Genomic DNA, 12,097 nt, shown 5'->3' with positions numbered 1-12,097 from the left:
GCACTTAAGTCCTTTCACTTCTATTTCATTTCTACCATTTTCTATCTAAAACTTGTTACTCACAGCAGTTACAAATGGTTACCCAGGTTACTCAATCGCCAAAACTATAACCATTAGTTCTCACTTCAACTTACGAAATTCCTAAAGTACCCCTAGGCTCCTCCCGAGCCGGGTATAAAATCCCGTTGTGACTTTTAGACTAATTGGCTCACTAGGACCGTCTCGATGCGTGCATCCTGATAAAAACACCATACTCACATGGCACAAATCACATAATACAATTATCACAGTTATGCCCTAAAATGGCCAGATTACAATTATGCTCTTTTTAAGACAATCAGGTCTACATGCATACTAATTCACATAGTCATGCATCTCAAATAATCAAATAGTCATATAACGTGCATTAAATCATAATCATGCATAAAACTCATTAAAGACACACACCAAATCCCATTATGCCCTCCAGGCACGCTACTCCAGGCCCTTAAGCCTCAATAGTGAATTTGGGGTCGTTACAATCATACTTTTCCTTTTCTACACTTACCTAGAGAGAAACAAATCTCTCATCCCGGGTCTTTGTATTATGAAATTGACAATTTACAAGTTTCCTAGGTCCTTTCAGATAGGCAGACACTCCTGCCTTAAGAATTCCCACAACCTCCTTGGTTTTTCCATTTGAATCAACACTAAACCGTAGTATCCATTGTCTTTCATTTCTTTACTTCGCATAGTACCTCTTACTTCTCATCTTACCATGTCTTATATTATGTCACCTTAATTGTAATCCGGTTTTCATCACCGTGACTAACTCATCAAGGACTACACCGTCCTTGATATCTCAAGCATTCACATACCCAATGCTTAATTTCTTAAAATAACTATTAAGCTTTTAGATCGCCATTCCATCAGCAATCAACCAATAATTCTAGGTTCCCATCTTATTCTCTTCGTTCTCCAGTTCCTTTCCAAGACTTGGAAAACTATAGGGTCTCATTCCAATATCATCAACGTTCTATCCCATTACCAGTTCACCTGAACCAATCACATTAACTCATTCAGCTGAGTTAAAACTTTTCTCTGTCCAAACACCTTACTTATTGTCTAATGCAGTTCATTCCTATGATACACCACTATATCACTTCACCTTCCAATATCCAAGTGTACTAGATTCTGTCACTCACTCAACCCTCCTGGTAAAACATACCCTAGGAGGTGGAATGATATCCACTCAGAACTCTCATCTCTACACCAAACTCCCATCGAATCATTCATCTGATCCTGATATCTCAACTTGTAATACCTTATCAGGGTTCTTCCCTGTTTCCACCAAAGCCAGCACTTTGGATTCCATAGTCCAAAGAATACACACCCGTTCATCACCACATACTAACGCTATACAAATTTCAGTCGTTACCTTGTCCACTCCGTTACAATCTGTGGCGTTCTTTTGACTGACACACACCTCCCAGGTAAGAGATCTGCCTCCATTTAGATCTTTTCCTCGCACAGTCGAGGATTCTTAACACCAATCATCCACCCATTCATTACATTTCACTAAATCTGGGTCTCAACGTTATCTTTCTTACATATGACCAAACGCTCATTACCTTTTGCTATGCATACACTGCCTACCTATTATTTCAAGTAAATTGACCATGTTCCCATTTTATCTTCCGTGAGACTCGATTCATCCTCCCATCGGTCTGAGCCTGGGTGTGCCCCCAACCTATGATGCACCCCTCACAGTTTCATATCTTCATTAAGAGTTAGGTCCTTTATACTGCAATTATATATCCCACTATAACACGCATATTCCTGCATCACCAAGCGCTAATCAATTCCTACTCAGTCTTCTGAACTTTTGATCTAACACTATCCATTCAGTCTAACTTCAAGTTTTGTTGTTCCTTTAATTTTTGGTGTAGCTGTCTGTGAAGGCACTTATGTAGTAGATGATGCATTTATCGGTTTTTTTGTGCTCCCTATCCTTCTAATGTTCTTAAGTAGGTTCTCTGTGGCTTTAGGTCAAATATCTTCATACCTGTTCCCTCTTCTTCTTGTAGCATTATTCTGAATACCCCTGGCGAGACCAAACTGACACTTCATGGAGCTTCACCTGTGACCCTGCTTCCTTAATACTAACATCTTCAGCGTAGTAGTCGTTCGCTCTATTTCTGACTGGGAGTAGTCCATCATACCGCCCATAATCCTTGAAGGAGATTTGTCCGTACTATTCCTATATCTTCTGCTTGTAGAACTTACCCGAGTTACTGGTGCTTGAATCAACTAAGAACCTTTGTTACCAATTCATCACACCCTACCCGGTATAAGTTGTGATTCCTGAAATGTCTCTTTCCTTGATCCCCAGCTGGTAATAACCAGATCGTAGATCAATTCCTGATGACATTGTCCTGTCTTATAACCGGGCATTTAAACCCTTTATCCTAAACAGACGATGCTAACAATTCCTGCAATACGATGCTCTATCTCCTAACACTTGAAACTCTAAGAAAATCAATCATAAACATCTAATAAACATTCATTAATCAATAACACAAATCCGAACCCTTTTTCATCATCAAAACCTGAATCTACCTTTAAACATAAATAACAAGATTATTAAAGTTTACCAATTATTTCTTCAGCCATCATTCATGTTTTCTTTCCTCTATTCCCACAACTAATCTATTTAGTTCACACAAAGGTCTTCCTTCTAGTCCTTAAGCCTCAAATAACCAGTTCAAGAATGTGAGACTTGCCTCCCAATTTGATAACCTAATTCTAAAAGACATATCATATAATGTTAATCTTATTTTCCAAAATTAAATAATTCATAAAAATCAATAATGGACAATTACCATCCTATCCCCCATTTTAGATTCCTTATGAAACCACTTAAGCCCTCTTTAGTAATTCCTCCTTAAGTAAATAGTTTTGAGTTATGAAAATTATGATTTCTACCACAAGATTCATAATTGTACTCTAACCCCAAATTTTGAATAGCTTTGGTCCTTAAGCCCCTGATACTTGAAGGAATCGTATTTTGTCGCTGTCATACATATACATATTGTTATCCCCAAAATTTCAATTTAATGACGTGGCAATCAGAGGTAACTGGTGGCAACTCATGGCTACCAAGTGGAGCATTAATGGTTAATAAATATGTTAACCAAGGGAAGTGCAAAGGTTAGAAAATGATTAGCAGAGTCATCGTGTCACTGATTGGAAGAACATCGATCGAAAAGATTGATTTGCCTGGTCAGGAAGTAATTTACCTGACCACATAAAAAATTTCCTGGTGAGGAGGGAGTTTTACCCAACCAGCAACATCAGGAGAGAGTCTTACCTGACCAGCCATGTCAGGAGGGAGTCTTACCAAACCAGCCACATCAGAAGGGGAGTTTAGCCGACTGGGTATGTTGAGTTAGTTGCCCAGTGACTTCTTTGCAGAACTTTAGTAACAACTTCAGCCAGAATCCACGTAACTACCATGCGAATCTCTCAAATATCCCAAAGGAATATATATATTGTTGTAATTTGAATTTTTTTATTACTTTATTAATTAAAATTGATTCAAACAACCAAGGACTCCGTCAAAATGGGAGATTTTTCATGTACCATCCATGAGCCTTTAAATAAAGAGCTCATGGCATCATTTGAGGGGATCAGATCTTTTGGAGACTGAGAAACTCTCTAGTTTTGAGACTTTGGGACGGTTACTTGGGGTATTTTGGGAGCATTTCTGAGAGCTTAGAGAGAGAAACATTGTACTTTTCGACTTATTCTTAAGAAACTCAATTGGCTCAAGTTCATTTGATCTTAAGTGTAGGTACATATATAACAATTCCAAGTGGATTAGGCTATTACCAACAAATTGGGGCTGAACCACTATAAAATTATCTATGTCATTTATTTTCTATTTAAGGTTTACTGTCGTTTTTGTGTCTACTCACCGTTGGGCAAAATCGTGGTCAACACATATCATAATCATGAAACAAATCACATATTATCATTAAATTTGTAAAGAAAATAATTTCACATATGCATCAACATAAATTACCAAAATACCCATGAAATGCAAAGGCAGATATTACAAAGACTGGGAAAGATTCAAAGACCTGTTAAATCAGTGCCATTACCATGGCTATGAGAACTGGCGTTTGGTCAGTTACTTCTATGAAGGCCTCACAAGTCGTGAACGCCAATTTGTAGAAATGATATGCAATGGTGAATTCCTCAAAAAAGAGTCAAACGATGCTCTTGAATTTCTCAAAGAAACTGCAAAAAATTCTCACACCTAGACTGGTCCAACTGCTACTGTAAAGCGCCCTATTCTATTACTTGTAAAACGTCTCTTATCTCATGGATAATTAGAAAATACCACTTAATAGATAAAATTTAGTGGGGCCTTAATAAAACATGCAAGTTGGGCGCAATAGTTTAAAATAAAAATAAAGTGTTCTTATGCAATGTTTAGAGAAATAAAAATTTAAGTCCCAGTGATAAGTTTAAAACTAAAGTCCATAACATGATTCTTTAAAACTCAGAGCTTATGTTGATCGTTTATTTGTTCATAGGATACTCCCACGCCATACACACCCATACATTGGAACTCCCCACATCACTACGCGTGCCAGAGAGAAACCCTATTTATTACCTGAATGGGGAAAGTAAGGGGGTGAGCTAAAAGCCCAGTAAGGAAGTATAAACAAATAGAACAATATTCAAGGAAACACAAGAAGAACATATTCGTATCGTAAAAACTCATAGCATATCATACTATAGCCATATCATATTCATTTCATAACCATATCGTATCACCTTCATAATCTTAATCATAATCATAATCATAATAACACATCATAATCATACTCTTTGTGATCATGGCACCGCTATTGTCCATGTCAAATCTTGAGGTAACCAGCAAAAGCATAAACTGGAAAGACCTCCTCTATGAGGTAAACAGAATCTCAGGTCCTCGAATAACCTCGACGCGTCCACCCTATGAGTTATGTCATATCCTTAGTAGCTCCTTTGTTGTGTCGCGTTCAGCACGCTAGCAACCCTTTGCTTTTCATACATCATACAAACACATGTAATCAATTTCACATCAAAACAAAGGAAACACATGTTGCATCATAACATTTCAAGATAGAACTCCATTTTTCATATTACATGGTCTATCATCATACATAGCATATCATTTTCCTCATAACAAACAAATCTTACCATATCATAGCATAAACATAGAAATTCTATCTAACTTCCTTACCTCAGGTCCGAGCAAAGCAAAAATGAGAAAAACTTCACAACGAGCCTATAATCATAATCAAACGTCATCTCTTAGAATCACATAACAATACTCATGCCCAACACACATACTCCACGTGTGCATAGGCCATGCACACGTTGTACAAGTTGCCCAATAATTCCAAACATACACATTTTTCACATAAAATTATAAAAGTGTTATCCAAAAAACAGGCACGGATGACGTGGCAAGTGATTTCTGGACACGTGACTGACACCTGGCGGAATTCTGCTAGGATATCGACCAATAAAGATATTGCAAGCAAAAGGCGGTTTAAGTTGACTTGTGACCAGTATGGTCGTAGGTTCCGCGTGTCTCACGATAATTTCATAAAGATCTTAGTCAATCCCGAGATTGACTCCCAGGATTTCCTAAGTATCCGATTATTTAGGAAGGAATATCTATAACAAATTAATGTAATCCCCCTTGAGCCTATAAATAAGAAAAGAGAGCTCAAGGAAGGGACTTTTTTTGGGGGGCTTTCTGATTACCTGAGATTAGAATTATTCTATTTGATATATTGTTTTGTTCTTCAGAGGTTTGTGAAACTCATTGAACCCTAGTTCTTTGATCACTCCTTTGAATTCTATATCAATAACAATTCAAGTGGACGTAGGTTGTTGCCAGATTCTGGGGCCGAACCACTATAAACTCTTGTGTGATTTATTGTTTTTGTCATCACATTCATTTCAACGCATTTGTCTACATCAAGCATATTCGACTCCGTGTCAGTTGGCCAAAATCAGGGTCAACAAAAAGAATAATGTTAATTGTACCTATTGATCCTTCATGGTTACAAAGAAAAAACCATATGCTTCAACAATAGGCATATATTTGAACGTAAAAATGTATTTGCATGCGACATGAATACGTGGGAGCGTTGTTAAAATTTAACGTTTTAAAACAATAATTCCTACATGCTTATTTCTTGCCCTTTCAAATAAAATTCAGCAACATAATTCCAATACCATTATTTGTTTATTTATATCCCAAAGCTTGATTTAAACAATTTAATTCATTATATTTACTTTATAAAATAATTCATTTGGCATTTCCTAATTTCTCATAAAATAATAACTCCATTAATTATTTTAAATAGCATAGAAAATGACAAAATTTGTAAACACTTAATAAATTTCTTGTTTCCTTTAGAAAATAGTCTTTCTAAATAAATATATATATATATATATTACATGTTTAATTGTGAAAAATTTATGATTTAAAGTGTGAGAAAAATGTATTTTCACTTATATTATTTAAGACTTGAATTATTTAGGTGTAAGACTCATTAATTTTAAACAAAATAATTATTTTAGCTTAATAACTCAAAGTTTCAGCAACTATTTATTTTGTTTAAAAATCATATGTGAATTAAACCATAATTTTTTTCTCATTTTAAATAATAAAAAAACTGCACCTAAATAAAAATGTAAAAAATTCATATTTACATTATAAAATATCACATTTATATATACATAACTTAGGGTATAATTTATTTGATGCAGTAACATTATTTATCTCATTTAAAAGACCTTTCTTATTTTTTTAATAAAAAATTCCAGCAACTATTAATTCATTCAAAATCACAAACTTGGATTAAAAACTATATTTTCTTCATAAAATATACACAAAAATCTGCATGTATTAATTTGATAAAAACATCATTTAAATGTGAAATAAAAATGCCTTGTTATTTACTTAAAAATTAAATATCACTGGAAGCATCACATGTGCATTTCAAAACATTGTTTCACCATTATACTCACAAATTGAAAAAAAAAAAAAGGCAAGCATAATTTCACCAAATCATGTTTAAACAATGCTCATAAAATGCTTTTATCCATTTAACAATTTACCCTAACCTTCACCTACACTTGAACACCACACTATTACATCTAGCAGGAAATTTAATCAACACAAAATAAGACCTTATACCGAAACCCTCATGATCAACATCTTATGTTTCTTTTGTATCTTTACAAGAATATTTAAAAGGCAACATTATCATAACATAGGCCAAACTAAACTTATGCCATAGCATGTGTCTATTAGCATTCTTGCATTCTTGTTACATAAACGATTGATTTAAAAATACCATGAAAACATAACCATAAGATTTCATACTTCATGTATAGCCCAAAATCTCTATTCATGTTTGCCTATATACACCACATGCCCAAGCATACACAAGCACATAAAATCACAGCGCCCACACGCTTAGGCCATATAAACTTCATAGCAAAACCCTTAAAGAACTACTCATACCTAATCCATATGCATATTCCTTTTCATGCTCTTGTGGATTACAAGATAGCAAACAATGTTTTTCAACATATAAGAACATCACCGATCAATCAACAAAATGCACACCATGAGTATACATACCAAAAAGATCACAACAACAATAAGAACCATTTCAAGGATAGAGGTTCCATTACCTCCTTTGATAGAAATCAAAGAACTCAAAATAAGTATGGTCACCATCTTGATTGCTAGCCTCCAACATCTTATCATCGTCACCAAATCATTAGACCAAACAAGCCAAAATCCCATATAGAACAACATAAGGAACCAAAACACACTTACCCTTGTAGGCCGAAACCCTAGACTACACTCCCTATGCTCTTGTGAGATTAAGACCTAGCATTACCATGGATTCCATCAAACTTAGAACCAAGAAGAGGAGGAAAATAAATCATAAGCCCAAACTCATACCTTAGGGATTTCGAAATGTCCTTCTTCTTCTTCTTCTTATTCTTCTTCTTCTTCTTTTATCCTTCTTTCTTTCTCTCCTTCTCTCCTTCTCTCCTCCTTCACATTCTCCCTTCTCCTTCTCTCTCTAGAACTCGACAGCCACCACAAATGAGCCTCCAAAGCTCATTTGTTTCCATCTTAACCTAGGCTAGACTCTAAAGGCAAATTACCCAAAATTGCCTCCAATCTTTCCCTTACCCTTTGCATGTAATCAAATTAATTAACAAGGAAAAGGAAACTAAATCACTCCTCATTTCACTCCACTCACACACACACACCTCTCACTACCACTCTCTCTATACACGGCTATGTGTGGCCTTTTCACACTAATATTCTCCTATATTTTATTTCACAAAATAGCATAAACAACCCATAGCAAACCAATTCCCTTAATCACTTGCCATTATCTAATTTTTTTAACTTTTAAAAAAAAAAGAAATTAATCTAAGATTAGAAAGGTAATTTCTATTCTTCTTTTTCCATTCACATGCCTATCTCCTCTTTCCTCTTCTTTTTATTTTCTTTTTAATTCTTTTAATTAAATAAATAAATCAAATAAAAGGAAATAATGTGTAGGAAATCTATTGCATGCTCACCATGCAACCACGCACATGCACACACCCAAGTGCTAAGGTGCATCACTACCTACCATGTACCTTGGTGCATTCAACCAAAACTCATTTTCTTACTAATTAAATTAATAAATAAATAAAACAACTAACAATTAAATTCACATAAACTGCATATTATTGCTCAAGTGGAACCACCAGAACCTTGTTTTGTTTGTGGAGGGACGGAGCATTTAGCTAAAGACTACTTAGCTTATAATGAAATTAGGGGGGTTTATGAGGAGCAATGCAATTCCTTAGGGACGTATAACAAGCCATTCTCCCATATGTACAACCCTGGTTGGAGAAACCACCCAAATTTCAATTGGATAGAATCCAACCATGCTCAATCATCTGGAATCCAATGGAGAAACGAGAACCAAGCATAACCACCAAAGGTGTATTCTACACTTCAATACAATGCTCATCCACAAAGGAATTCTATTGAGAATACCCTTCATGCATTCATAGAACAAAGAGGTATTATACACCTCAATACAATGCTCATCCACAAAGGAATTATATTGAGACTACCCTTCATGCATTCATAGAGGAACAAAAAAAATAAACCACCAAATGATGGAAGAAATCAAGAAAATGAAATGTCAATTTTCAAAACTGACTGGATCCTTGGCTATTTTTGAAAAATGAAAAATTCCTTATGAGCCTCATTTCAATGCATAAGGGCAACATATGGCCTATTCCTCCAACTCCACGATCAAAATGTTAAGGAGGTCAATGCCATCACAGCTAGAAGTGGTAAAACTTTAAAAGATCCATCCATAAAAACCACTACTTCAAGCACTCCAAATGTTATTTCTGCGAGTGCACCACCCAATGCTTCTGCAAAAGTACCATTTTCCCAGGCTTTGAAACATGTTGGGAAAATTCCTGATAACTGAGCTGAAATCCTTGAGCACTTGACACAAGTGAAGATTAATCTTCCTTTACTTCACATCATAAAACAAGTGTCGGCTTATTCCAAAATCATCAAGGATCTATGCACTACAAAAAGGAACCATCATTTCAAGAAAATTTCTTTCTTGGCTGAACAAATAAGTGCGATGATCGAACAAAAGACACCGCCAGAATACAAAGATCTCGGTTGTCCCCCCATTTCCTGCCAAATAGGGACTCATGAAGTCATCTAAGCTTTACTTGACCTTGGTGTGAGTGTAAATCTCATGCCTTATTCTGTGTACTCGCAACTCTGCCTTGGAGAAATGAAGCCAGCATCTTTTTTCTACAACTTGCTGACCGCTCTGTAACATCCTACTAATCCAGGACCGCTACACCATGTGTTTAAAATAGTGCTTAACTCAATAAACTAGTCATTTGAACTCAAAAGTGTAATTAAAATTAAACTATGGTTTAGGTACTAAAATTTTGATCAATAAAATTAAACTTTTCATTAAAAGCTTCAAATATGTACATGGGATCCCAAAAGTTTATAAACAAAAAAATTAGTTATATTAAACATTACAAAAATAGCCAGCCTAAGCAGCAAAACTAAACTAATTGTTCTAAGTTCCTCAAAATAACTTGAGTGTGGTGGCCAAACATGGCTGGTCCAACTCTATGTACGCGCTGCTCCAAAGCCCTCAAACTCATGGCTAATCCAACTCTAGCTTGCCCTTAGCTACACCATAGAGCAGCCATGAGCCAAGGCCCAGCAAGAAAACCACACATGGCATAATGATAATCCAATTATTTATAAGCAATAAACACATGCTTCACAAATACAAAGTGTGTTTATTCAAATCATATAAATCGTAAACATGTTTCATAGTTTGCAAGTATACTCATTTCAATCACATGAATAATTTACACGGCCCAGTAAATAGCCTTGTTGAATGACCCAACCGAGCGAGGTGCATACTCCAGTGCCAAGCCTATAGTCCATGCGGGGCCAGTGGGGATTGTACCCTTAAACTAGACTCAACTTCACGGCCTGCGTTACACACACTTGCCAACCGGCCCCACGTTCAACACGATGGTCGAATATAGATTATACCAATCATTCACAAATAATTCAATGCTAACATGCATATCAACCAATCAGCTCTATGTGCATATGTCAGTTTTCTTACCTCGGGTCTTGTTCCTGAAGACGGAGTGGCCTCGAGTGCGATCCATTTCCCAACCCCACAGAACCCTAATCACAACATAAACGGTACGCTTATTAGGGATAAAATTCAGATCCCGAGTTCCAATCCAGACCCTAACTCTTGGAACCATTATTCCCAGTTAACGGAGTACTAGAAATATCCCCCAAGCCCCTTAGTGGGCCCTCAAAACAAACCCTCGGAACCCCGAGCCTTATCTCCAAAACTCAGAAAATTCATCTTTCTAGGGTGATGGTGCCCTACCCCAGCGCGGTTGCGCCACTAGCTTTGAAACCAAAAATTTAATTCAAAATTTCTTACATTCTGGGAAACTAGTGCGGTCGTGCTAGGTCGCCAGAAACCCAAAAATGAGCCCAGATTTTTTGCGTTCTTCCCCAATTTAAAAGTTGCGACTTTCCCCTGCACACCAGACCTAAAACCCAGCAAAACAGACCTAAAAGCAACGTTTTCTCCAACCCAAAGTGCCAAAATAAACACTAAACAGCTACACCACCAACACATACCCTCAAAGCATCACTCAAATGTACATTTTCAAACCAAAACTAAAAAATGACAAGTTTAGAGTTCTCAACTCAACTTTGCTTCAATCCAAAAATTAAGCTTGAAATTCATGGATACCATAGATATTTCACGCTTCAAAACATTCATTAATCTCATTTCTAACACCAATATACATAGACCCATAATCTAAAATCTTCAAATTGAAATTCAAACAAAAATCCTTAAAAATTCAAGAACACGTGTATGAAATGAAGATCATCCAAAGGAAACGTACCACTAAATTGTAATCCAAAATTCTTGTGCCAAAAACCAGTTCCTAGGAGCTTTTAATTTCCTCTTTGGATCTTGATTATCCCTTAAAATCCTCCTCCAACTTCAAGAATCATCTTCCTAGAACTTGGGTGTTCTTTGGAACCAAAAGCAAAGAAGAGGCTAGAAGGGGGAAAAGGAGTCTTGAACGTGAAGTGTTGGCTGCCTACACACTTAGCCAAATTTCGTCTATCCCATGGAAAAAAGTCAAACATACCCCTCCCCAAAAACTCCTTTCTTAACACACCTCAAGGGCAAAATGGTCATTTGCCTATAATTCCAACTAAACCTCAAATTACACCACTAATTCCCAATTTAACAACTAATCCATCAACACAATAATTCCACCAATTAATTTCACTTTGCTAATTATGTCAAAATATATGTGAAATTACCAAAATACCCCTTTGGCTCACTCCAAGCCAGGTGTAAATTCTCGTTGTGACTTTTCCGCTAAATTACTCAAAAGGATCGACTCATGCCGA

The sequence above is a fragment of the Humulus lupulus genome, chromosome X (assembly GCF_963169125.1).
Source record: "Humulus lupulus chromosome X, drHumLupu1.1, whole genome shotgun sequence".
In the NCBI taxonomy this organism is placed as follows: Eukaryota; Viridiplantae; Streptophyta; class Magnoliopsida; order Rosales; family Cannabaceae; genus Humulus; species Humulus lupulus.
Note: the sequence above shows the minus strand (reverse complement) of the source record.